The 25438-nt window shown below is 40.0% G+C and overlaps 1 long non-coding RNA gene across 1 annotated transcript in view; it reads left to right on the forward strand.

Annotated features, from left to right (window-relative positions):
- Window positions 1–25438, forward strand: part of LOC121819390 (uncharacterized) — a 242430-nt gene that overhangs the window by 47134 nt on the left and 169858 nt on the right. The window contains exon 2 of the long non-coding RNA XR_006059606.2: window positions 10269–10401. This is a non-coding gene — a long non-coding RNA (uncharacterized LOC121819390). The remainder of the gene's footprint in view (window positions 1–10268; window positions 10402–25438) is intronic.

The following is a 25438-nucleotide window of genomic DNA, read 5'->3' on the forward strand; positions in this document are numbered from 1 at the left end:
CAAATCATCCCACCCTCTCCCTCTCCCACAGAGTCCAAAATTATCTATATTAGTTTTTTAAAACTTTCTAATTTTTTTTCCTGTCTTTTACTTGAAGTATAGTTGATTTACAATGTTGTGTTAGTTTCCGGTATACAGCATAGTACTCAGTTATATATACATATAGATATCTATTTTTTTCAGATCCTTTTCCCTTATTGGTTGCTACAGAATACTGAGTATAGTTCTCACAGCAGATTCTCATTGGTTATCCTTTTTATATATTGCTGCTGTTGTTCAGTCTCTCAGTTGTGTCTGATCCTTTGTGACCCATGGACTGCAGCACACCAGGCTTCCCTGTCCTTCACTGTCTCCTCGAGTGTGCTCAAACTCATGTCCATTGAGTTGGTGATGCCATCCAACCATCTCATCCTCTGTCTCCCCCTTCTCCTGCCTTCAGTCTTTCCCAGCATCAGGGTCTTTTCCTATGAGTTGGCTTTTCACATCAAGTGGCCAAAGTATTGGAGTTTCAGCTTCTGCTTCAGTCCTTCTAATGAATATTCAGGACTGATTTCCTTTAGGATGGACTGGTTTGATCTCCTTGCTATCCTTAGGGGTCTCTTAAGAGTTTTCTCTGGCACTGTGGTTTGAAATAACAGTTCTTCGGCACTCAGCCTTTTTTATGGTCCAACTCTCACATTTGTACATGACTATTGGAAAAACCATAGTTTTGACTATATGGACTTTTGTCAGCAAAGAAATGTCTCTGCTTTTTAATATGCTGTATGGGTTTGCCATAGCTTTTCTTCCAAAGAGAAAGTGTCTTTTAATTTCATGGTTGCAGTTACTGTCCACAGTGATTTTTTAGCCCAAGTAAACAGTCTGTCACTGTTTCCATTGTTTACCCATCTGTCTGCCATGAGGTGATGGAACTGGATGCCATGACCTCCATTTTTTGAATGTTGAGTTTTAAACCAGCTTTTTCACTACCATCAAGAGGCTCTTTAGTTCCCCTTCACATCCTGCCATTTTTATATATAATAGTGTGTATAAATTAATCCCAGACTCCTAATTTATCCATCTCCCACTTACCCCTTTGGTAACCATAGTTTGATTTCTATGTTTATCTATTTCTGTTCTATAAATGAGTTCATCTGTATTTTTCTTTTAGATTCCACATCTATGTGATATCATATGATACTTGTCTTTTTCTTGCTTATTTCACTTAGTGTGAGAATCTCTAGGTCCTCCATGTTCCTGCGTATGAAATTATTTCATTCTTTTTTATGGCTGAGTAACATTCTGTTGTATATATTAATCAAGTTAAACAAATTGGCCATTTGTCTGTGCTAAACCTTTTTACATCTTAACTACCCTTCAACATCCAGCTGAAGTCCTACCATCCCCCTGAATCCTCTTTCTCCTCTTTCCATGTATAGTGTCTGTCATAAAATATACCTGGCTATACAGTTTCATGCTTGTATTGTTTGTATCACATACATAGATGCAGGGCAGTTGGAAAGTTGTCCTAATACAATACAATTTAATAACACAAGACTTTCTAACAGCTGCCTTACGTAGTTAAAAACAGAACGTAAGGCTAAGATTCATAGGCTGTACGTGGAAACCTAGTAATCTTTCACTTTTGCATAGCATATGATGAATATCAGGGCACCCCTGGTGGCTCAGTGGTAAAGAATCCACCTGACAGTGCAGAAGGTGCAGGTTCAATCCTTGGGTCCTGGAGAAGGAAATGGCAACCCACTCCAGTATTCTTGCTTGAGAAATCCCGTGGAAAGAGGAGCCTGGTGGGCTAGAGTCTATAGGGTCACAACACAGCCGGACACAGCTTAGCGACTAAACGACAGCAACAGCATAATGGTTATCCTGATGACATCGATTCGTTCAGAACTCAGTGAGCCTTAAAAGGACAAGGCAAAGTGGTGGAATTTTTACCGAAAAGTTGAATGCTTTAGTTTTAGCACTTCTCAAAAAGGGCTTTGCTTGAGTATATGTATCCCTGTGTGAGCTCATCTCCTTTGATAGTTTTTCTCTGGTGTGGGATACAGGTTCTATTGACATTATTCTAGTATTATTTTTTACTACAGTAGATAAATAGAATATCATTTTACTACTAGACTTCTACTAGTCTACAGTTTATATAACTCATTAGTTGTCTGGTATGGCACACTATATTTTAGCTGTGAGTCCCCGTACATAATTTTCATAGCCATAGTCAGTACACAGTTTAGTGGGACATCATTGTCTCAGTCATTTTAGTGATAAGCTCCACCTCTGTCCTGGAATTTAGCTCATCACTGAAATGACAGTTTTGTCTAATGAAGAAGCTAACTGTTCTAGCATGGAAACATAAAACCTCATTTGTGATAATGGAATTTGACTTGTCTTCTTCCTCTCACTTTTAATAACATCATAATGTTAATGCATCTGAATGTAATTAGCATAAGCTGTTTTAAAAAAAATGCTCTGCTGTACCAGAAACATGAATTAGAATTTTAATTATTAGTTTTTTTATTTTTTCCAGACATTGACTTTATGGGTGAGGCCAAATGGAATATTGGTTCTGGGATTGTGCTAACCCATATAACCATGAGTATGTTTTTGCTATTAATTTTACATCCATATTTTCTTGTCTTAATGACAAGAATGTTTTTTCTCTCTGGTGTCTGTTGGAATGAACTAACTTAATTTCAGAGAATGCTAGAGAGGAAAGTCTCAAAGGTGGCAATTAAAAAAGAAAAACATTTTCCCTCGGTTTTTTCATTCTCCTACATGTAGATGGTGGGAAATTGAGTTAAAAAAAACTTTCCCTATTCCACTCATGCATTATTCAAGTGAAGTGAAAAGGGACAACATATAAAATGTGAGACTGATCTCCAAAGAAATATTAATATAAAAGAAGTTTGGCTAAAGTAACAAATAATCAGTAATTGAAATGTATTTTAGTTATATAGACAGAGCATACCAAAGGGCAACATTTTTATATGGAAGTATACTGATAAATCAGTAAAGTAATGCTCAAAATTCAAAATTCTCCAAGCTAGGCTTCAGCAATACATGAACCATGAACTTCCAGATGTTCAAGCTGGTTTTCGAAAAGGCAGAGGAACCAGAGATCAAATTGCCAACATCTGCTGGATCATGGAAAAAGCAAGAGAGTTCCAGAAAAACATCTATTTCTGCTTTATTGACTATGCCAAAGCCTTTGACTGTGTGGATCACAATAAGTTGTGGAAAATTCTGAAAGAAATGGGAATACCAGATCACCTGACCTGCCTCATGAGAAACCTATATGCAGGTCAGGAAGCAACAGAGTGGTTCCAAATAGGAAAAGGAGTATGTCAAGGCTGTATATTGTCACCCTCCTTATTTAAATTCTATGCAGAGTCCATCATGAGAAGTGCTGGACTGGAAGAAGCACAAGCTGGAATCAAGATTGCTAGGAGAAATATCAATAACCTCAGATATGCAGATGACACCACCCTTATGGCAGAAAGTGAAGAGGAACTCAAAAGCCTCTTGATGAAAGTGAAAGAGGAGAGTGAAAAAGTTGACTTAAAGCTCAACATTCAGAAAATGAAGATCATGGCATCTGGTCCCATCACTTCATGGGAAATAGATGGGGAAACAGTGGAAACAGTGTCAGACTTAATTTTTGGGGGCTCCAAAATCACTGCAGATGGTGATTGCAGTCATGAAATTAAAAGACGCTTACTCCTTGGAAGAAAAGTTATGACCAACCTAGATAGCATGTTGAAAAGCAGAGACATTACTTTGCCAACAAAGGTCCGTCTAGTCAAGGCTATGGTTTTTCCAGTGGTCATGTATGGATGTGAGAGTTGGACTGTGAAGAAAGCTGAGCACTGAAGAATTGATGCTTTTGAACTGTAGTGTTGGAGAAGACTCTTGAGAGTCCCTTGGACTGCAAGGAGATCCAACCAGTCCATTCTGAAGGAGATCAGTCCTGGGTGTTCATTGGAAGGACTGATGCTAAAGCTGAAACTCCAGTACTTTGGCCACATCATGCGAAGAGTTGACTCATTGGAAAAGACTTTGATGCTGGGAGGGATTGGGGGCAGGAGCAAAAGGGGATGACAGAGAATGAGATAGCTGGATGGCATCACTGACTCGATGGACTCTGGGGGATGGTGATGGACAGGGAGGCCTGGCGTGCTGCAATTCATGGGGTCACAAAGAGTCGGACATGACTGAGCCACTGAACTGAACAGATACTGATAAATACTTATGACAGAGCTTCATTTGGTGAACTTGGACTTCAAGCATTCATTTCCTCAAGAAACTGCTGAGATAAATAATGTCAGCCTGTGACTTAACTCTGGTTTACTGCTCCATGAACCTGCTCACAGTAGGCAGCCATGCTTCTTCCACTGGAGAAGAGAAGGAGAGATTTCTCTCTACTTGCTACCTTGGCTAAGAGAGTAAATATGATGTCTGTGGGTTGGTAGTGCTGCTGCTGCTGCTGCTAAGTTGCTTCAGTCGTGTCTGACTCTGTGCGACCCCATAGTCGGCAGCCCACCAGGCTCCCCCGTCCCTGGGATTCTCCAGGCAAGAACACTGGAGTGGGTTGCCATTTCCTTCTCCAGTGCATGAAAGTGAAAAGTTAAAGTGAAGTTGCTCAGTTGTGTCTGACTCTCCACGACCCCATGGACTGCAGCCTACCAGGCTCCTCCATCCATGGGATTTTCTAGGCAAGAGTACTGGAGTGGGGTGCCATTGCCTTCTCCCCGGGTTGGTGTTAGTGGGGTCTAAAGTTAAATCTTGAGGTTTACTATGCTACCTAGAGAGTAGAGATCTTTAACTTGAAATTCATGGGAAGTTTCAGTAATTGCTAAATTTGTAGAGATTTTAGAAAATGTTCAACTGGGCTGACAATTTTTCCGAATCTTATCTCAAATACAGCATAAAGCATTTTCTAGAAATTATTGCCATATCCTCTCTTTGTGCAAGTGGGTAATCTCATTTGTTAAAATAAATACTTCTTTGTACACTTATTACGGTATAGGTTCTTTTTTAGGCCTTGGTGACTCTAAAAACAGTGTATGTATGAGTCCTTGTGTGCGTTTTGTCTTTGTGAGTATTTTTCTGTTATCTCAGAATTGTAAGATGACTGCCCCAGCAGGAGGTGTGACTTTGGCCTTTAAGGTAGGAATGAGGGGAGGGTTTGATGTGGACCATATAGGCCAGAGCTGCATCTCAGGGATGACATAGCTCCAAACTGGGTACCACCTTCTGAAGGAAGCAGGCAGTTGAAGGGATCTGAAGATGTACAATAGCTTTATTGTCCTATGTGGTAGGGTTTTTGTTTCCACCTTATGAGTGCTATTTTCCTAGCACAGAAAACCATGTAGGGAGGGTGTTCACAGGACACTGGGCAGCCCCTTGGGAGAGATGTTCATCACCTCCAGCCTTGCCTGATCACCCAGTGTAATTACCTCTCCCGTGTCTTCCTCTCTAACCCCCTGGTGTTGTGTTTGTTTGGCTAGAACTTTGCACAGTTTAAGCTCTTCCAGTACTGCCTCTGTTTTCATCACCACTGTATATCTAGGAACTAGTGCAGTGACCAGCACAGTGTGAGCTTTGAATACATATGTGTGACTAGGTAAGTGAATGAATGAGTGAATAGTAACTTGCAAATGATAAGGTAAACAGTAGCATCCAGTGGCTATTATAGGAAGGAGGATAAATTTTAAAATCCTAGACTGGGAAAATTTTCACAAAAGAGGTAAGTTCTGGGTTAAGTGTTAGCATGTGGTTTTAACAAGAAAAGCTGAGAGAGTAGGAAAACCATGCGTGAAGATACGTATGTGGCAATGCTCTTAGTTCACAAGACGGTGGGGAAAACAATGCTTTATCAAATTTCTTGTGAACACATTTGCACATATATATGGGTTTTTGATGATCTCTAATTATTTTCCTGACTAACAGGTCCACAAAATGCACTGGAGAGGATCAAGCCTTAATTCTATCACATTCAAATCTCTCCTGAGAGACATTTTCTTTCAGTGCCCTGGGAAGCTGAACTTTCTTAATTGGATTAGTGGCATTTTGCTGTTTCAAACTGAAACAGGATCCACTGGCCTATACTAGCTGGTGCTTCATAATCTACACCATCTATTTTGCGGTCATCACCGAAGTATTAGAGCTAACGCAGGGAGACAGGAAGTGGCATTAGAATTCTTTCTGTTCAGCCCTGCTTAGAGATGTAGTCTGAGATAATAAATAGAGTGCTATTTTTCTGTATCAGAATACATCTCTGTAGAACCGAAGTCGGCAAAGAAAAGCCAAAAAGGAACTTTTCAGTATGGCAGAAAAGCTATTTCCTGGGCACTCAATATTTCAAAAGAGCCTTCCATTCAACCCATTTGCCCTCAGCTATTTTCTTGTTCATGAGAGAGCGAATCCTACAAACCTTAATCCCATTTACCAAAATACCAAAGCAATCTGTACCTTCTGTCAAATAATTATGTCTGAGGTAAGCATAGGGAATTTAGTCATTTGTAGAGGGCTGTTTTCCCCTTAACAAAGTCTCTAAATAGAATTATCAAGTATCAAATGTTAATTTGTCAAGAAAAAGCTGAATAGCTAATAAGGAAAATCAGATTTATATTGTAAATAGAGTATTACCCTAAAGACTTCCATGTCTCCAAAAGGAAGTATGACTGAAATATGACTGAAGCAAAGTCTTAATCAACCAAACTGTAGTCCTTTTCTCTTTCACGCACTTCAAAATCTTGCTCTGGGGTAGTGTTGGGGAAAACATCACCACTGCATTTTAGGATTTTTGTAGAATATTCCATTGCCCCTCACCACTGTCCCCTGTGCCCCTTCTGCACCCTTCAGTTAATGAATTTCCACATCCACAGGTAAGGAGGGGCAACTGTATTCATTTTATATCATGGACCTGAGCGTCCCTGGATTGCTGTCCCCAGGGATTCCTGGAATCACCCTCATGAGGGATGGCTGTGTGGAAAGTTATAGGAACAAATCCTGACTTTAGCATTCTTGTCCTCAGCTGTGACTTGCCTCCTGCAAAAAACATCCATATAACAGACTGGGTTGCTGCCTGGCCTTCCTGGCTAAGGGGAGGGATGAGAACTCAGCTCCTGTCCCTGCCTACCAGCTGACAGGATTTTGACGTTTCCAGCGGATGAGGCTTCCTGCAGCTTTCCCCTTTGAGAATGGACCCTGACCACGTATCAGTAGATGTTCTGATGACAGTGTGCTCTCTGAACCTCTGGAAATCTGAGAGTATTTGCTCCACACTCCGTGTTCTGTCCGGCTCTCATTTCTTGTTCTCTTCCACCTCCAAAGTTTCTTCTGTAACATCAGCCAAGTGAATTATAATTTTGAGAAGCTGGCCTGAGGTACAGCTCAAAATCGCTCTTGTGAAAACGAGTATCTGTTATTTACGTTGCTGTAAGTTATTTAAATTGTAGGGCAAATCTTTCCCTGCATCTGCAAGGGGCTGGGAAGAGAGGAGTGTTTGCAAGGAGAAAGAGATTAGAGAGAAAGCTGCTGACACTAAGTCTTTCTCTACGGAAAAATCAGAAAACGTCCCGCATTCCCTTCTCTAGCCCAGCTGACGTGACTATGGCTGGGAAGACGGGCTCTGGCAGCCACTTTCCTCTCCTCTCTGTTTCAATGGAAATGACCAGAAACTAAAGGACCTTGGCAACTGCCCAGTCTCAGTCAAGTCGACTTGAAGATCTGCAAGTTAATTCATTGTAAGCATGGTTATTGGAAAACCAAGTGAGGATTTTGTTTAGGATGTGTTAGCTTAACGGCACTCATTTTCTCTCCATTCTTTTCCACCACCATCTGATGACTGTGCTCTGCTTTATGCTTGCCTCCTTTCTCTTCCATGTTCTGTTTTTTAGCTCTTCTTTTATTTTTAAAAACTGAGGTATAGTTGATGTACAATATTATGTAAGTTTCAGGTATGGAACATAGTGATTCACAATTTTGAGGAATCTCCCTACAGCTTTCCATAGTGGCTGCACCAGTTCACATTCCCACGAACAGTGTACAAGGGTTCCCTTTTCTCCACATCCTCTCTAACATTTGTTTTTTGTAGTTTTTTTGATGATTGTAGCCATTCTAACAAGCATTATGTGGTATCTCATTTTTTTGATTTGCATTTCTCCAGTAACTAGCAGTGTTGAACATCTTTTCATGTGAGTGTTAGCCATCTGTATATCTTCTTTGGAAAAATGTCTGCCCAGGTCTTCTGCCCAATTTTTGATTGGTTGCTTGTTTATTTGTTTTGATTTTTGAGTTGTTTGTATATTTTGGGTATTAACCCCTCGCTGGTTGCATCATTTGCAAATGTTTTCTCCCATTCTGTAGGGGTTGTCTTTTAGTTTTGCTGATGGCTTCCTTTGCTGTACAGAAGCTTTTAAGTTTGATTATGTCTCATTTTTAAATTTTTGGTTTTATTTCTTTTGCCTTAGAGCACTGATCCTTAGAAACAATTTATGTCAAAAGTATTCTGGCTATGTTCTCTTCTGCGAGTTTTAAGATGTCCTTAAATGTAGGAGATGTAAGTCCTTAAGCCATTTAAAATTTATTTTTACATGCTTTTTGCATGTGGTGGAGAGAATGTTCTAATCTCATTGTTTTACACGTAGCTGTCCAGTTTTGCCAGCACCACTTGTTGAAGAGACTGCCTTTTCTGCATTGTATTCTTGCCTCTTTGCATTAATTGACCACAAATGTGTTAGTTTCTATTTCTGGACTGTCTATTGTGTTCCAGTGATCTATGAGTCTGTTTTTGTGCCAATACCATGCTTTTTGAAATATCAATAACCTCAGATATGCAGATGATACCACCTTTATGGCAGAAAGGGAAGAGGAACTAAAGGGCCTCTAGATGAAGGTGACAGAGGAGACTGTTAAGAAGCTGGCTGAAAACTCAACATTCGAAAAATGAACATTATGGCATCTGGTCCAATGACTTCATGGCAAATAGATGGGGAAACAATGGAAACAGTGACAGACTTTATTTTCTTAGGCTCCAAAATCACTGCAGATGGTGACTATAGCCATTTAATTAAAAGATGCTTGCTCCTTGGAAGAAAAGCTTTGACCAACCTAGACAGAATATTAAAAAGCAGAGAGATTACTTTGCCAACAAAGGTCCATATAATTAAAGCTGTGGTTTTTCTAGTAGTCATACACGGATGTGAGAGTTGGACCGTAAAGAAAGTTGAACACCACAGAATTGATGCTTTTGAACTGTGGTGTTGGAAGACACTTGAGAGCCCCTTAGACAGCAGGGAGATCAAATCACTCAATCCTGAAGGAAATCAACCCTGAATATTTGTTGGAAGGACTGATGCTGAAACTGAAGCTCCAGTACTTTGGCCACCTGATGCAAAAAGCTGACTCATTGAAAAAGACCCTGATTCTGGAAAAGATTGAAAGCAGGAGAAGAAGGGGATGACAGAAGATGAGATGGTTGGATGGCATCACCGACCCAATGAACATGAGTCTGAGCAAGCTCCAGGAGATGGTGAAGGACAGAGAAGCCTGGAGTGCTGTAGTCCATGGGATCACAAAGAGCTGGACACGACTGAGAGACCGAACAGCAGCGACAATATAAAGTGAGGGGTTACAAAAAGTAAACTCAAAATTCTTTTTCATTTGATCAAGTTAACCCCTTAGTAGAAATTCAGCCCGTTTCATAAATTAAGCCCAAAACAATTAATCTAAAATTCATTTAAAATATCCTATTCAAGGTACATTAGAATGGTGGTAATATAAAAGGAATGATTTCATAATGGATTGAATGACCAAAGTTTTGGAGAGAAGAGAATGGTAAATACACAATGAAGGAAAATTGCTTACTTCCTTTTTTAAAATGTAGTAACACAAATGTATTTAAAAAGTGCTTTCAAGAAGGAGTTACTTCTGTATGTAGATGTGGTAATTAAATGGTCCTACTCTGACTAATATCAGCCTCATCCCAGCCCTGCTACATAGCAGTAAACAAATGTGTCACTGCTTATAACATTATTTTCTATTTTTAGTATTAGTAGTAGGACATAGTTAAACCATTTCTGGAAGATTATTGATTTGCATAGGAATTTCAGATATTTATCCTCCAGGTTCAGGATTTAAAATTAGCTGAAGTGTGGAATAATTACTTTGAAACTAACCGTGTCACTACATTGTATTGCACATCATTAAGTTATGAAGAATCTTGTCTATGTTACATGTTCTTTTGATGCTTTTGTCTTATTTTTCAGGCAAGAATACTGGAGGAAGTTGCTATTTCCTCTTCCAGGGATCTTCCTGACCCAGGGATTGAACCCATATGTCCTGCATCTCCTGAATTGCAGGTGGATTTTTTTACCTGCTGGGCCCTCGGGGAAGCCCCTAGTAAGTCATTCTTTTTATAAATAAGCTACTTGGCTGTAGTAAGCCATAGAACTGAATAATGGAAATTAAAGCTTAAAATTTGAACTACATTCACATACTATCATTCTGTATTGAATTTGTCTTTTTTTTTTTTTTTGTCTATGATCTCAGGCTATTCCTTTTCTATAAGTTACTTGTATACACAGTATGCTGCTGATTGGTTATTGTATTTGCATGGATGCTGTCAGAGTTATCTGTTAGTGAAAGTCAGGACTGGGACTAATTTGCTATAGTTTTTTTCTTCATTATTTTCTATTATTAGTGATTTCTGTTATTAATAGAATTCTTTCTATTATTAATGACTTCTGTCAAATTAATCATTAATTACCCATCTTTGTTGAGGGACTCAGAATAAATTCAAGATGGAAACATCAGCACAAGTGAGATATTGAAACCACTGAGGGATGAGATAATCGATATTTATTGAGATACTAATATCTCTAGACTATAATATGCATGGTTCCTAGGCAAGAGTGTAATACAGTGGGTGAAAACAGAATTTCATAGCCAATGTATTTGAATTTTAGTTTAGGCCTACGCTGTAGCTAGTTTGGGGCAATGGGTAAGCCACAGTTTTTTAATTACGAAAGAGGAATAAGAATACCTACCATATAGAACTGATTGAGTCGGTGTAATGTATTATTTGTTATCAAAATACTCATGGCTTTGGGACTTTGAACTGGTAATTATTGATGAATTGTGAAAGAGTGTGATTCCTAACTGTATGATCTTCAGTTCAGTTCAGTTCAGTTCAGTTGCTCAGTTGTGTCTGACTCTGTGACCCCATGAATCACAGCACACCGGGTCTCCCTGTCCATCACCAACTCCCAGAGTTTACCCAAACTCATGTTCATCAAGTTGGTGATGCCATCCAGCCATCTCATCCTCTGTCATCCCTTTCTCCTCCTGCCCCCAATCCCTCCCAGCATCAGGGTCTTTTCCAATGAGTCAACTCTTTGCATGAGGTGGCCAAAGTACTGGAGTTTCAGCTTCAGCGTCATTCCTTCCAAAGAAATCCCAGGGCTGATCTCCTTCAGAATGAACTGGTTGGATCTCCTTGCAGTCCAAGGGACTCTCAAGAGTCTTCTCCAACACTACAGTTCAAAAGCATCAATTCTTCGGTGCTCAGCTTTCTTCACAGTCCAACTCTCACATCCATACATAACCACAGGAAAAACCATAGCCTTGACTAGACGGACCTTAGTCGGCCAAGTAATGTCTCTGCTTTTGAATATGCTATCTAGGTTGGTCATAACTTTCTTTCCAAGGAAAGTTAATTTTAATTTCATGGCTGCAATCACCATCTGCAGTGATTTTGGAGCCCCCCAAAATTAAGTCTGACACTGTTTCCACTGTTTCCCCATCTATTTCCCATAAAGTGATGGGACCAGATGCCATGATCTTCATTTCCTGAATGTTGAGCTTTAAGCCAACTTTTTTACTCTCCTCTTTCACTTTCATCAAGAGGCTTTTTAGTTCCACTTCACTTTCTGCCATAAGGGTGGTGTCATCTGCATATCTGAGGTTATTGATATTTCTCCCAGCAATCTTGATTCCAGCTTGTACTTCTTCCAGCCCAGCATTTCTCATGATATACTCTGCATATAAGTTAAATGGATGGTTAGTTGTATAAATACCCGAGTGAGACCTAGAAGGACACGTCGAATGGTATACTACTTATTATTATGGATGACTTTGTTTTTTGCTCGTTTTTTTTGGTCTCCTATTAGGCACATATTAATTTTTTAGGAAACGTTAGTTTGAAAACCTTTCAAACCTTTGAAAAAGAACTGTTGTGGAGGGTTTTAGATAATGCAAGTAACTTCCTAAGCAGAGTGACTGGTATATGGTAGGCTCTCAATACTTTTTCTAACAGACCTTGTTAGAAAGGTCTAACAGACCTTGTTAAAATTCTTGTTTTGTCTTGCTAGTTTTGTGACTTCAGTCAAATTACTTAGTCCCTCCAAGCATGGTGAATTTGCCTGTAACATGGGGAGAAATTGTTGCTCTCCCTTGAATCCCCTTCTCCTACACCTATATTGCAAAACTCCTCCATCAACTCTGTATATTTTTTTTTCTGCTAAAAACTAAAGATATTCATATCTTCTATCTAATTCTTCCAGACTAAGTAGTAAAGAGGTGATTTAATAGAGTTGTTCATTCTCAAATGTAGCCATTCAGTCAAGCCCTTTAAAAGAAAACCCAAAGAGAAGAGGAAGGTGTGCCTGATAGTATTTACATGTCCAAGGATAAAATATTTTGTATCTCTCATTATATGTGGCAGATCTGGTAGAGGAAGCATGAAAGAAAGCAGTGTGATCGCTGGTACTTAAACAAAACTAAATTTATCTTTTTCCTAGATTCCCCCAGTTGCAGTTCCAGATGGGTCATTTTATTTCAGAGCAATTTATTTACAGTTTTCTTTATTCTCCCTTCTAGTAATGACAAGGCTGATGAATATATCCTTTAAGCCTTCATCCAGATTTATGATTTTTGTCAGTCACCTGTCTTATTACTATTTAAAGGGAACTTTAAGATTCATTTATTTAGAAACAAGCAAAGATATGCTGATTAATGGCATTTAGGAAAGGAAATGTACATTGCCCTCCGAATAGAATGTGGCATGAAGGTAAATTTTCAGTGATGTATCACAGTGTGGAAAAGCACTAAATTCCGTTCTTATCGAACTGAACATTTGTCTTCTACTCCTTGAGGTCATGTTTTTCACAAATGAAACTTTGGAGGAAGGGAGCTAATGTTTGCTGAGAGCTGTAATAGGATGCCATGGGGCACACTTTGTCTTGGCTGTCCAGTTTAGAGCCACCACACACCTCGTGACATAGTGAGAGTTCTGCACTTGTTCAATGAGGCAAGGTCATTAGATCTTAGCAACATGCCTGGGGTCAGTTGCTGGGAAGTCACACACTTGGGCTTCAAGTCCTACTGTCTCATCTTTCACTGTATGTTGCTTTTTTATGTGCTAATCTCAGAAATTATATTTTGATAACTTTGAAGTCCTGGTTTTAGGTGACACTAAAGAAATAAAATCACTTCTTCAGTGTCTCTTCTTTAATGCTAGCCTCTCCTACAAATCAGTGAGTATGAAGTTGTTATAGTAAAACCTCAGACAGCTAACTCCAAGGGCATTGTTAGACAGACTGTAGATTACTGACTCAGAAAATGCTCCAGAATTAAAAAACTTCTGCATGTGGAGGTAAAATGTTGGCAAATTGGCTTCTGTAGTGAAAGCCAAAGTAGGAAAACATTCTTCTCATTGATGATCTTGGGTATATCAGAAAGATGGAGTTGGGAATTGCAATGCTCTGTGAGTAAAGAATTGTCATTCTTAAGGCACAGAAAACAAAAAGTATTTTGACAAAAAATGTACTCAAAGAAAAGCAGTCTCTTTAGGGATAGTGTTGAAAAGAGTTTGTGTGTTTTCAGTAAAAATAAATGGAAACAGCCGTCTCTGAAGTTGTTATTAAGAGTTTTGCATCAAAGAAGCAGTCATTCTGATGTCTTACCACTGAAGAACACAAGCAACTTGAAATGTGTGAGGACAGAGTTAAGGAAAAAAAAAAAAAAAAAGAAAGACAGCAGAAAGGACCAGATAGATAGTGAAACCAGTTTCCCTGATTCCTTCAATGAAAGAATTTAGAAGTTAATAGCATGACTGCACCCTGCACTCATTTAAATTTTTGGATAAATACATATTTATGTACAAGTTAGCAATACAGGACACATTACACAGCTTTCATCCTGCATTGTGTCTCCTTCCATTTTGTTATGTTTAAATATAACTCAAAGTTAAAGAACTCTCTTCAGATATATTCAGACATTTTGGTCAGGAGGACCTCTGTTCATTATTATGGGCATACTGTGGTTGTCCCCAGGGACCATGTGAAAACAGGAACTATTTCTTATGCAGTCCTACTGAAGGAAGACTTGGTCTGCTTTGTGAGACATTTCTAGACATCACACTATGGCTAATCAACACTAGAAAATGCCTGCATTATTAACATTTAGGACCCTCTGGCTTAGATGGTAAAGAATCCACCTGCAGTCCCAGAGACCCAGGTTTGATCCCTGGGTCAGGAAGATCCCCTGGAGAAGGGAATGGCTAACCACTCCAGCATTCTTGCCTAGAGAATTCCATGGACAGAGGAGCTTGGGAGGCTTCAGTCCCTGGTCTCACAGAGTCGGACATGACTGAGTGACTAATGCTAACACTGCCTGGGGTCCTGTTAATGACAGGCACATTGTTGTATAGCAGATTTCTAGAACTTATAAGGGGCTTCTGAGATGGCTCGTTGGTAAAGAATCTGCCTGCAATGCTGGAGACGTCAGTCAGAGGAGTTGGCTGGCTATAGTCCATGGGGTTGCAAAGAATTGAACATCACTGAGTGACTAACCCTTATGGCAGAAAGTGAAGAACTAAAAAGCCTCTTGATGAAAGTGAAAGAGGAGAGTGAAAAAGTTGGCTTAAAGCTCAACATTCAGAAAACGAAGATCATGGCATCTGGTCCCATCACTTCATGGGAAATAGATGGGGAAACAGTGGAAACAGTGGCTGACTTTATTTTTTGGGGCTCCAAAATCACTGCAGATGGTGACTGCAGTCGTGAAATTAAAAGACGCTTACTCCTTGGAAGGAAAGTTATGACCAACCTAGATAGCATATTGAAAAGCAGAGACATTACTTGGCCGACTAAGGTCCATCTAGTCAAGGCTATGGTTTTTCCAGTGGTCGTGTATGGATGTGAGAGTTGGACTGTGAAGAAAGCTGAGTGCCGAAGAATTGATGCTTTTGAACTGTAGTGTTGGAGAAGACTCTTGAGAGTCCCTGGGACTGCAAGGAGATCCAACCAGTCCATTCTGAAGGAGATCAACCCTGGGATTTCTTTGGAAGGAATGATGCTGAAGCTGAAACTCCAGTACTTTGGCCACCTGATGCGAAGAGTTGACTCATTGGAAAACACTCTGATGCTGGGAGGGATTAGGGGCAGGAGGAGAAGGGGACCACCCAGGATGAGATGGCTGGATGGCGTCACTGACTCAATGAACGTGAGTCTGAGTGAACTCTGGGAGTTGGTGATGGACAGGGAGGCCTGGTGTGCTGCGATTCATGGGGTCCCAAAGAGGCGGACATGACTGAGCTGAACTGAATTGAGCTGAGTGACTAACACTAAGACCCTCTGAGTCACTCAGCTATTCAGGATGAATGAAGTGTCCCCTGATTCTCTGCCTGAGAGCATTCTCTGACCATGGAATATGGTAGGTCCAAGAGGTACAGGCCAGGGATGTGAGGGAATTAACACCTCAGGAATCACCCTCAACTAATAAGGGCTAGGAGCTGGTGGATAAACACCCCAGTTTTCTTTCTGTTGCTGGGTTGGTTCTCAGGAATGTTCTGCACAAATTCTTAAACTATCTCAGTGGGATGAGCCCAGATTCCCACCAGGTTCGTCTGCTCATTCATATCCCCAGCAGGGTCTTCCTTCCTTTTTCATTTTGCTTTCCCATTCCTTTACTCTTCCTCCAGAGATAACTTCCCAAATAAACCACTTGCACTCAGATCCTTGTCTCTGTCTGCTAAACCCAAACTAAGACAAACTCCTGCTGGTTTTTCTTTCTAGCTTACAGAAAAACACTTCCCAAGTTAGAGTAGATTTTTAAGAGGTTGTTTTTAAAAATATCTTGTTATGTTTTGCCACCAGTGAGATTAGCAGTTTGGGAAATATAATGGCAAAAGATATGGGAAGATGGTAGTGATGGGATCCAATGGCCAGTGACCAGAAGAATCAAATTTCTGATAACATTCTTAGGTGGGCATCTCCTTGCACATGCTGCATACTGGCACTGTACTTAAAACCATGTTCTTCTCTCTGTATGTATAGAGTAGTGTGAGTGTGTGTCTGCGTGTGATATGAAGACGTACCACCTTTATACAAAGCTGTGCTTGTATAAAGCTGTTTTTAGTTCAAAAAGTGAAACAAAACGGGGAAAACAGCCCAGTGACGCTAGAGAAATTCCATCAATCAGTTGGTATGAAAATATCTGCCCCCTCCAATGTTCGTATTGTACATGGTAAGCATTGTGATCACACTTTAAAACTCACATTGAAATTAAGGCCAGGATATTCCTCTTCTGCATGTATATTTATTCTTAAGCTTATTTTATGTGTTATGAAAAGAAACCCCATAATTTAAATAAGTACTGAATTAACCTAAAATTAGACTATACAGTGATTCATGGATTTTTAGAAATAATTGGAAAATTTTTTGGGTAAATCTGTTTTAGAAATGCTTGCTCCAACAACAGCCTCCTTCCTCAGGAGACTGAAAAGACAATTCAGAAAACAGAACCTTTTTCTTAAAGAGAAAAAGAAGGCTTCAGATGATTTAGGTGGCCTGGAGAGCTTCTGAAAATAGTTACTCTTCAGGTCAATATCATATTTCCAAGCAAACTATTGTGAAGTTTTGGCAGTTAGTAGATGAAGCACCCCTGGTTTATTCCATGTCTTCTGTTCTCATTCTGCTTCAGAAAGCAAAATGGTATTTTTAAGCCAGCAATATAAACTGCCACAAGAGCCCTCTTTTTTAAATTTTAAACTAGTCTTCTTATTTCTTCTTTCTTTCTGCATTAAAATAAATTTCACGTGTTCCTTCTGACCTCACTGTTGAACTGTAAAGTTTGTACAATTTTATCACAATGGGTTACAAACTAAATTTAACAGCAATAATGTAAAAGACATTTTTTTTCTTAGCTACATAAACAACTAGATTTATATTCTTACATGCTGTTGATTGCAAGAGATAAGACTTAGAAAACTAAAACCAACTGAAACAAAGGACTTGATGAGAGATGACAGTTGTTTGGAAGTTTATTTTTACAGGACAAAGGCAGGTTTTTCGTTGTTTATTTTAAAGTTGGAAAGTTTACATTATGGAGGTATTCATATCTCTGTTTCTTTCGTTTTGCTGTGACACACTTCCTGGCTATTTCAAATCCCTCTGTTTTGCAACATTACTTTGCATTCTGAAGAGGTTTCCTGCCTAATTTAGTTTCATCAACTGATTGCCATGGAAACTCTTGATATCCTTCCCTCTTCCTGGAATGAGACATTGGCTTTGTTTCAAATAGAATTTTTTTTTTTTTTGACACAGAAAGTAGAGTAAGCTTTATAAAGTAAAATGTCTTGTCAACAAAAAGTTACCTTCTAGGGTGACTCACTGGATGGACAGAAGTCACCAACACATGCCTACCGAACTAAATAGGTAATTTATCAGTAACAATTAGAAACAGGTAGCAACATCATACAAATCAAAGCTAAGTGATGCCTGGCTGATTTTCTAATTTTATTGAGTGGAAAGTTGAAATCAGGCCTTGTTGCATGTTAGTCCAGCAAAGGCAAAACAAAACAACTAATGATATAGTAACCCTACAATTTTATGAGACTGAGTCAATTGAATTTCTCAAGGGCTTCTCAAAGCAGATTCATTTGCTAAAAGTGGACAATTGGCCTGGAAAAATAACTTGTACAATGAGATTTAACAGAAGGGTCTACCCATTTTTACCATGAATTTTACTTTAAAAGTGTATCTTTCTAGGAAGACTGTATAGATTAGCTACATTGTGCCACTCTATGAGACCTATGCTTTGAGACTAGAATCATATTCTGGGTTTATGCATTCATATTTGACAGTTTTAAAATGGAATTCAGGAGGAAGGGCTAGTTATAACCATGAAGAAGAAAAGAAGGATTATGTCTGGTGTTTTTGCTTATTTTTTTTGTGTATATACGTATGTGAGGGAATATTTTAATTGTACAACTGAATATATGTATACAGCTATTATACATCGCTGTCTGTGTGTCTGTCTATTGCATATGGATGTGTGGTTGTCAGAAGGACAGACTGATAGAAAAAATGTAGATCAATATCAGGAGAGAAAACCCTTTCTAATAATTATCTGTAAATTCAAAGATATGATGGTTTCCAGAGTAATTGTATTATACTTTGATTATTTCTTATAATATGCAGATTTTGCATTTCTTTTGTAAAAAAATGAGTGAATCACAATTGGATATCTCTTCTGCAACTGACAGTGACCTCCGTTTTCCGAAGACATTAAAAAAAGTAAGAGAAATCAAATTTTTCATTCCTTGCAAACCTTGGATTTACTGGCAGATATTAATGGTGTTTTGGATGGCGTGAAGTTTGTCTATCATTGGTCATGAATTTTTTTCTCCCTACCCTGGGGTGATAGGCATATTTTATTTTCCCACAATGTACTTACATGTCCAGAAAATGTGTTATTCTAAACAGTTTATTTAAAATGAACTTTGCATGTGTGTGGGGAATACTTCCAAAAAGGAATGCCTATTTAGCAAGGCTAGCCAGAATAATAATAATTTTATAAATCCTAAATATTCCAGGTAAGAGACTTATAGCCTACTTTATTATTTGGGGGCATCCATCTTGATCTAAATTAGGAAAGTATATGATTACTTTCACATTAACTGTGGCCTTAGCTGCTCTGTTGAAACTTACCAGCAACTCTGTTTTAATATCTCATCCTGGCAAAGCAGTAAATAGCTCTGGCTACCCCTGTGTGTTGTTCACTTTCAGTGTAATTTACTGTTAGCTGTAGTGCACATAAATAAAGCATAGTTTCACAATCTCAACTTTTTTCTTTTTTTTAGAACAAACGCCTGTGTGTAAATTATATTCATACCTATTCCTGGAATAATTTCTCCAACCCCACTTCCCTTTATCCTGCACTGAAACAATTTGTTTCAAATTGCTTGATGCCTGATGGAAATATCTGACCTGATTTTGCAGTCATAAGAGGTTTAGAGAGCAGTGATTTAAGATCCTAACATTGGCCTGTTGTTTCAGTGAAGAATTTCAACATTATGAGCCCCTTCACCAAAATTATTTTAATGTATTTTCTTTTGTGTATCTTTGCATACACTCACGTATTTTGTCTGTGTGTGTGTGTGTTTGGTTTTCTCATAACCTGACTCTTCAACCACTATTTGAGTTCTAAAGAAGGGGAGAGCTTCGTTATGATTCATTTTCATGCTTTGAACATAGTGTACCCACTTTGGATATATGATACTCTCTATGTGTAAGGAACGCAAGCCTTATTGCCACTGAAAAACCAGATATGTAATACTTTAAAAAAATGATGTGATCCTTTTTCTAGACAAAAAGTACTTGCCTAAAATGCATCCCGTGGAAATTGTTTCTGGTTCTGGAGAGGGCCAGGTAGAACAAGTGTGAGTGGAAATTATATTCATGTGGATTTTAGCTCCATCTGAAGAAGGCCTTGGCAATAAGTCGCCACTGAATTCCTGCTTCATGATGGCAAAATAATTTCTGGTCTCATGGCTGTTTTTTGGGGGAGTCGTAGAAGAGATTACAGTATTTTTAGAGGCAGTTTTCCCTTTCCTCCCTTCTGTTTTCTCTGCCTCTCTTTCCTTTTTCTTTTTTTCCTTTTCTCCCTGCCCTTCCCACTCATCACACATGTAGTAAACTTCTGTGATGCACCATGTACTTTGTTTTTTAATCTAAAGGTCTGTAATTGAGAGATTGTGTGAGGAAAGAAATGGTCAAGCTTATGCTGAGAAGGACTTGCCTTTAGTTCTTCCACACTCATCGTGAGAATTTAAGATGTACATTAGCTGGAAAAACTGGCAGTGCGGCTCCAAAAATAAACTTTTAAAAGAAAACAAAACCTTTTCCCCCATTAATTATACATCTTAATTTGTTGCTGAAAGTAATGAGGCATACAAAAAAGTAACCAAAGATGGACAACAGAGCTTGAGAAAAGCATTTGCTTTGTAACATGGAAACCTATGCCCTCCACTCACACCATCCCCTTTCAGTTCGGTCTCTCAGTCATGTCCGACTCTTTGCATCCTCATGGACTGCAGCACGCCAGGCCTCCCTGTCTATCACCAGCTCCCTGGAGCTTACTCAAACTCATGTCCATCGAGTTGGTGATGCCACCCAACCATCTCATCCTCTCTTGTCCCCTTTTCCTCCTGCCTTCAATCTTTTCCAGCATCAGGGTCTTTTCCAATGAGTCAGTTCTTTGAATCGGGTGGCCAAAGTATGGGGGTTTCAGCTTCAGCATCAGTCCTTCCAATGAATATTCAGGGTTGATTTCATTTAGGATTGACTGGTTGGATCTTCTTGCAGTCCAAGGGACTCTCAAGAGTCTTCTCCAACACCACAGTTAAAGCATCAATTCTTCGACCTTCAGCTTTCTTTATAGTCCCACTCTCATATCCGTATGTGACTACTGGAAAACCATAGTTTTGACTAGATGGGCCTTTGTTGGCAAAGTAATGTCTCTGCTTTTTAATATACTGTCTAGGTTGATCATCAGAGGAGGCAATGGCACCCCACTGCAGTACTCTTGCCTGGAAAAGCCCATGGATGGAGGACCCTGGTTGGCTGCAGTCCATGGGGTCGCTAACAGTCGGACACGACTGAGTGGCTTCATTTTTACTTTCATGCACTGGAGCAGGAAATGGCAACCCACTCCAGTGTTCTTGCCTGGAGAATCCCAGGGACCGGGGAGCCTGGCGGGCTGCCATCTATGGGGTCTCACAGAGTCGGACATGACTGAAGCAACTTAGCAGCAGCAGCAGCAGCAGCAGGTTGGTCATAGCTTTTCTTCTGAGGAGCTACTGTCTTTTAATTCCAGTGCTGCAGTCACCATCGGCAGTGATTTTGGAGTCTAAGAAAATAAAGCCTTTCACTATTTCCATTGTTTCCCTATCTATTTTCCATGAAGTGATGGGACCAGATGCCATGATCTTTGTTTTCTGAATGTTGAGCTTTAAGCCAACTTTTTCACTCTCCTCTTTCACTTTCATCAAGAGGCTCTTTAGTTCCTCTTCACTTTCTACCATAAGGGTGGTGTCATCTGCATATCTGAGGTTATTGATATTTCCCCCAGCAATCTTGAGTCCAGCTTGTGCTTCATCCAATCTGAAATCTCCTTTCATATCTTCCAAAAGAATGAAAAGAGATAGAAAGGTGGAGAGAAGTTTATCTGTTTGTAATGAGGACCATCAGTAGGGTGAGAATGGGCATATGCGAAGTTACTCCATTACCTCCTTAGGTAGAAAGGTCTCTGAAGTACGAATGACTATTTCCCCCCAACAACTCATCTTCCCTTTCTCCATAGTGACAAATTTTAGCACAGCATGTGCCACTCAGGATACAGACTACATATCCCAGAGTCCTTTGTAACAAAAGATTGTCATATGTCTAAATTCTTGCCAATATAATATAGGCTAACTATCTTATGGCACTTGGGGGAAACCTCTGTTAAGAGGCAGCTAATGAACCCCTTTTTTTCTCCCCATCCCTTTCTCTTCTCCATCGTGCTGCCTGGAAGGCAGACACCCATCCTGAACTCTGTGGACAAGAGCCATAGCCCAGCTATGGCAGAATGGTGACTGCAAGGAGCCCAGGTCCCAAAAGAGATGATGAATCAGAGCTGCCATTAATCATCCTAGAGTGTCTGCCTTTAGACCTTTATATGAGGGAAATAAAGTTCTGCCCTCGTCTAACATTTTTTAAGAATTAGTAGTCGACTGCACTTTGACTTTTCACTTTCATGCACTGGAGAAGGAAATGGCAACCCACTCCAGTGTTCTTGCCTGGAGAGTCCCAGGGATGGGGGAGCCTGGTGGGCTGCCGTTTATGGGGTCGCAGAGAGTCGGATATGACTGAAGCAACTTAGCAGCAGCAGCAGCAGCAGTACTTATAACCTTAACTAATACTGCAGCTTTATAGGAAAGCTAGAGAAAAACTGTCTGTTTCCAGCTCTTACATTTTTCATCTGTCCTTCTGCATTCATAGCAGGCAGAGAACTAGCAGCTTTTCAGAATCTTCTAAAAATTATATGTGTTGTAGATATTTTACATAGGTTTTCTCCTACTTAATCGTCATCAGTGGTACACGGCTCAAAGTATGGATGAGAATACTCAAACTCAGAGAGAAAATATAGAAACTAAATGTCAAGCAAGTCTATAATTTAAGCATAGATATCTCTTAATCCAAACTTAAATGTGTCCTATATTTTACATTGCCTCCCTGACATTCTGATTTAAGATCTTTCCTCAGTTCCATGTTTCTATGATACAGAGATTGACAGGAATCTGCTCTGCCAGTATGCTCTGAGAGAAGATCCTGAGGTAGGTGAAGTTTCCCTTAGTATATGGAAGTGAAAACCGGTTTCCAATCTTAAGAGAAAAGGTTGTGTGACTTCTGATTTATTTATTGGGGTAGGGTTGCTTTACAATGTTGTGCTAGTTTCTGCTGTACAACAAAGTGACTCAGCTATATGTGTACATATATCCCCTCCTTCTTGGATCTGCCTCCCACCCGCCCCTCATCCCACCCGTCTAGGTCACCAGAGAGCACTGAGCTGAGCTCTCTGTGCTACCCTGCCGGTTCCCACTAGCTATATATTTAGCACATGCTAGGCACCCCACTCCAGTACTCTCGCCTGGAAAATCCCATGGACAGAGGAGCCTGGTGGGCTACAGTCCATGGGGTCGCTAAGAGTCGGACACAACTGAATGACTTCCCTTGCACTTTTCACTTTCATGTTGGAGAAGGACATGGCAACCCACTCCAGTGTTCTTGCCTGGAGAATCCCAGGGACAGGGGAGCCTGGTGGGCTGCCGTCTATGGGGTCGCACAGAGTCGGACACGACTGAAGCGCCTTGGCAGCAGCAGCGTATGTGTGTCAATCCTAATCTCCCAGTTCACCCTGCACTGCTTCCCCTCCTGTGTCCATGCATCTGGTCTCTCTGTCTCTATTCCTGCCCTGCAAATAGGTTCATCTGTACCTTTTTTCTAGATTCAGCATATATGTATTAACATATGATACTTGTTTGTTTCTTCCTGACTTATTTCATCCCGTATGACAGACTCTAGGTCCATCCTCTCAAACTATATTACAAATTTCTGTCCTTTTTAAAGACTGAGTAATATTTCATTATATATATATGTAACACATCTTCATCCATTCATCTGTATAGTCACTATGGAGGTTCCTTAAAAAAATAGAAATAAAACTACCATGTGACCCAGAAATCCCACTACTGGGCATGGACCTTGAGAAAACCATAATCAGAAATGTTTGTCGCATCCGTGTTCCTTGCAACACTTTTTACAACAGTCAGGACATAGAAATGACCTAAACGTCCACTAACAGATGAAAAGATCACATGACTTCTGTTTGAGGAAGATTTAAGAGGAAATGTCTTATCTGATTTTATGTGTGTCTGTGGATGAGTGGTCTTACTTTGGCAGCCCCAGGCTGACTTCAGACTCCATAGAAACTTAGCTTGGCTCACAATAGTTCAAAAACACTAATTAGTTGCTAACCTTTAAAAGTCAAAATATTTTACATAAAAACCTGGATTCCTGACTTCTGTGGAAAAGTTGGAAGCTCTAGTAACACTAGGGGGGCATTTGCACGTGACAACACTTAGCTGGAGCTGTGTCTGGCTGCCTCTGCCTTGCCATCTCCAGTTTGCCTCCTCAGCCTCTTCTACTCATTTTCTTTTCTGACCTTTTCCTGTCAGGGGTTTGAGAAGTCTATTACCTTTGTGTGGATACTTTTCTTTGACAGTGATTTAAGATGATTGCACAGAACAGATTGTCATCTGGCTGTATTGTTTGACGTGTGTTCCATATTTCTGAGTATGATTTGGTGAGCTCTGCTGCTGCTGCTGCTAACTCGCTTCAGTCATGTCCAACTCTGTGCGACCCAATAGACGGCAACCCACCAGGCTCCCCGGTCCTTGGGATTCGGCAGGCAAGAACACTGGAGTGGGTTGCTATTTCCTTCTCCAATGCATGAAGGTGAAAAGAGAAAGTGAAGTCACTCAGTCATGTCTGACTCTTAGCGACCCCATGGACTGCAGCCTACCAGGGTCCTCCATCCATGGGATTTTCCAGGCAAGAGTACCGGAGTGGGGTGCCATTGCCTTGGTGAGCTCTAGAGATACTATATTTACCACTGTGTCTCTTAAGAATACCTGTCAACTTCTTTAGAGCAACTCAGAGATGAGCCAGGTTCTGTCCACCCTCTGGTACATAGAGTTGGATTGTTTTAAAGTCTGAGAGGTTTTTGATGTAGTTAAGTCTGCCCAATGGGCTTTGAGCCCAGTTGCAATGTGGTCCAGCAAAGTAACTCTTGCAGTGGTGGTATTTTGCCAAAGCAGTCCTTCTCTCTTGCTTGTGTGCATGCTCAGTCGCTTCAGTCATGTCTGACTCTTTGAGACTCCATGGACTCTAGCCCATCAGGCTCCTCTGTCCATGGGATTCTCCAGGCAAGAATACTGGAGTGGGTAGCCAGACCCTCTTCCAGGGGATCTTCCTGACCCGGGGATCCAGCCGGTGTCTCTTATGTCTCCTCCATCAGCAGGTGGGTTCTTTACCACTAGCTCCACGTATTTTTTCACTGATTATAGTTTTCCTTATATCTTTTCTAAAAGGGACGTAACAGAGGTACTAATGGAGAGATTCTAGATATATAAGATGTGAGGGAAAAAAATAAGTCTTTTCCTCTCTGTGTTCTGAAACATTACATTACTATACTCTGTAAAGTCCAGAGGGAAAGCTTCAATAAATATTGATAATGATGACCACGAGCTAAGCATTCTCTGGAATAGCCAATTAACTCTAATATAGTTAGAACAAAACTCAAAGGCTTATTAAAGGCATCCAGCCAGTCCTTTAAAATGACGTTTGTGGGAAGAGGTTACAGGGTAGGTGAGGTTCAAGGACTTGTTAGATCTTTGTGCTCCAAGAGTATGACAAATAGTTCATCTGCCTTCACCTAATGAACAGGTTAAGTTGTGAATTCCATGTGTATTGCCAATAATAATCACAGTCTACAGTGTTATACATTTTGGTTTTCCTTTATAGCTGCTGAAATTGTGGTAATGCAACAGCTA

This window comes from Ovis aries, chromosome 4 (assembly GCF_016772045.2).
Source record: "Ovis aries strain OAR_USU_Benz2616 breed Rambouillet chromosome 4, ARS-UI_Ramb_v3.0, whole genome shotgun sequence".
NCBI classification, from domain to species: domain Eukaryota; kingdom Metazoa; phylum Chordata; class Mammalia; order Artiodactyla; family Bovidae; genus Ovis; species Ovis aries.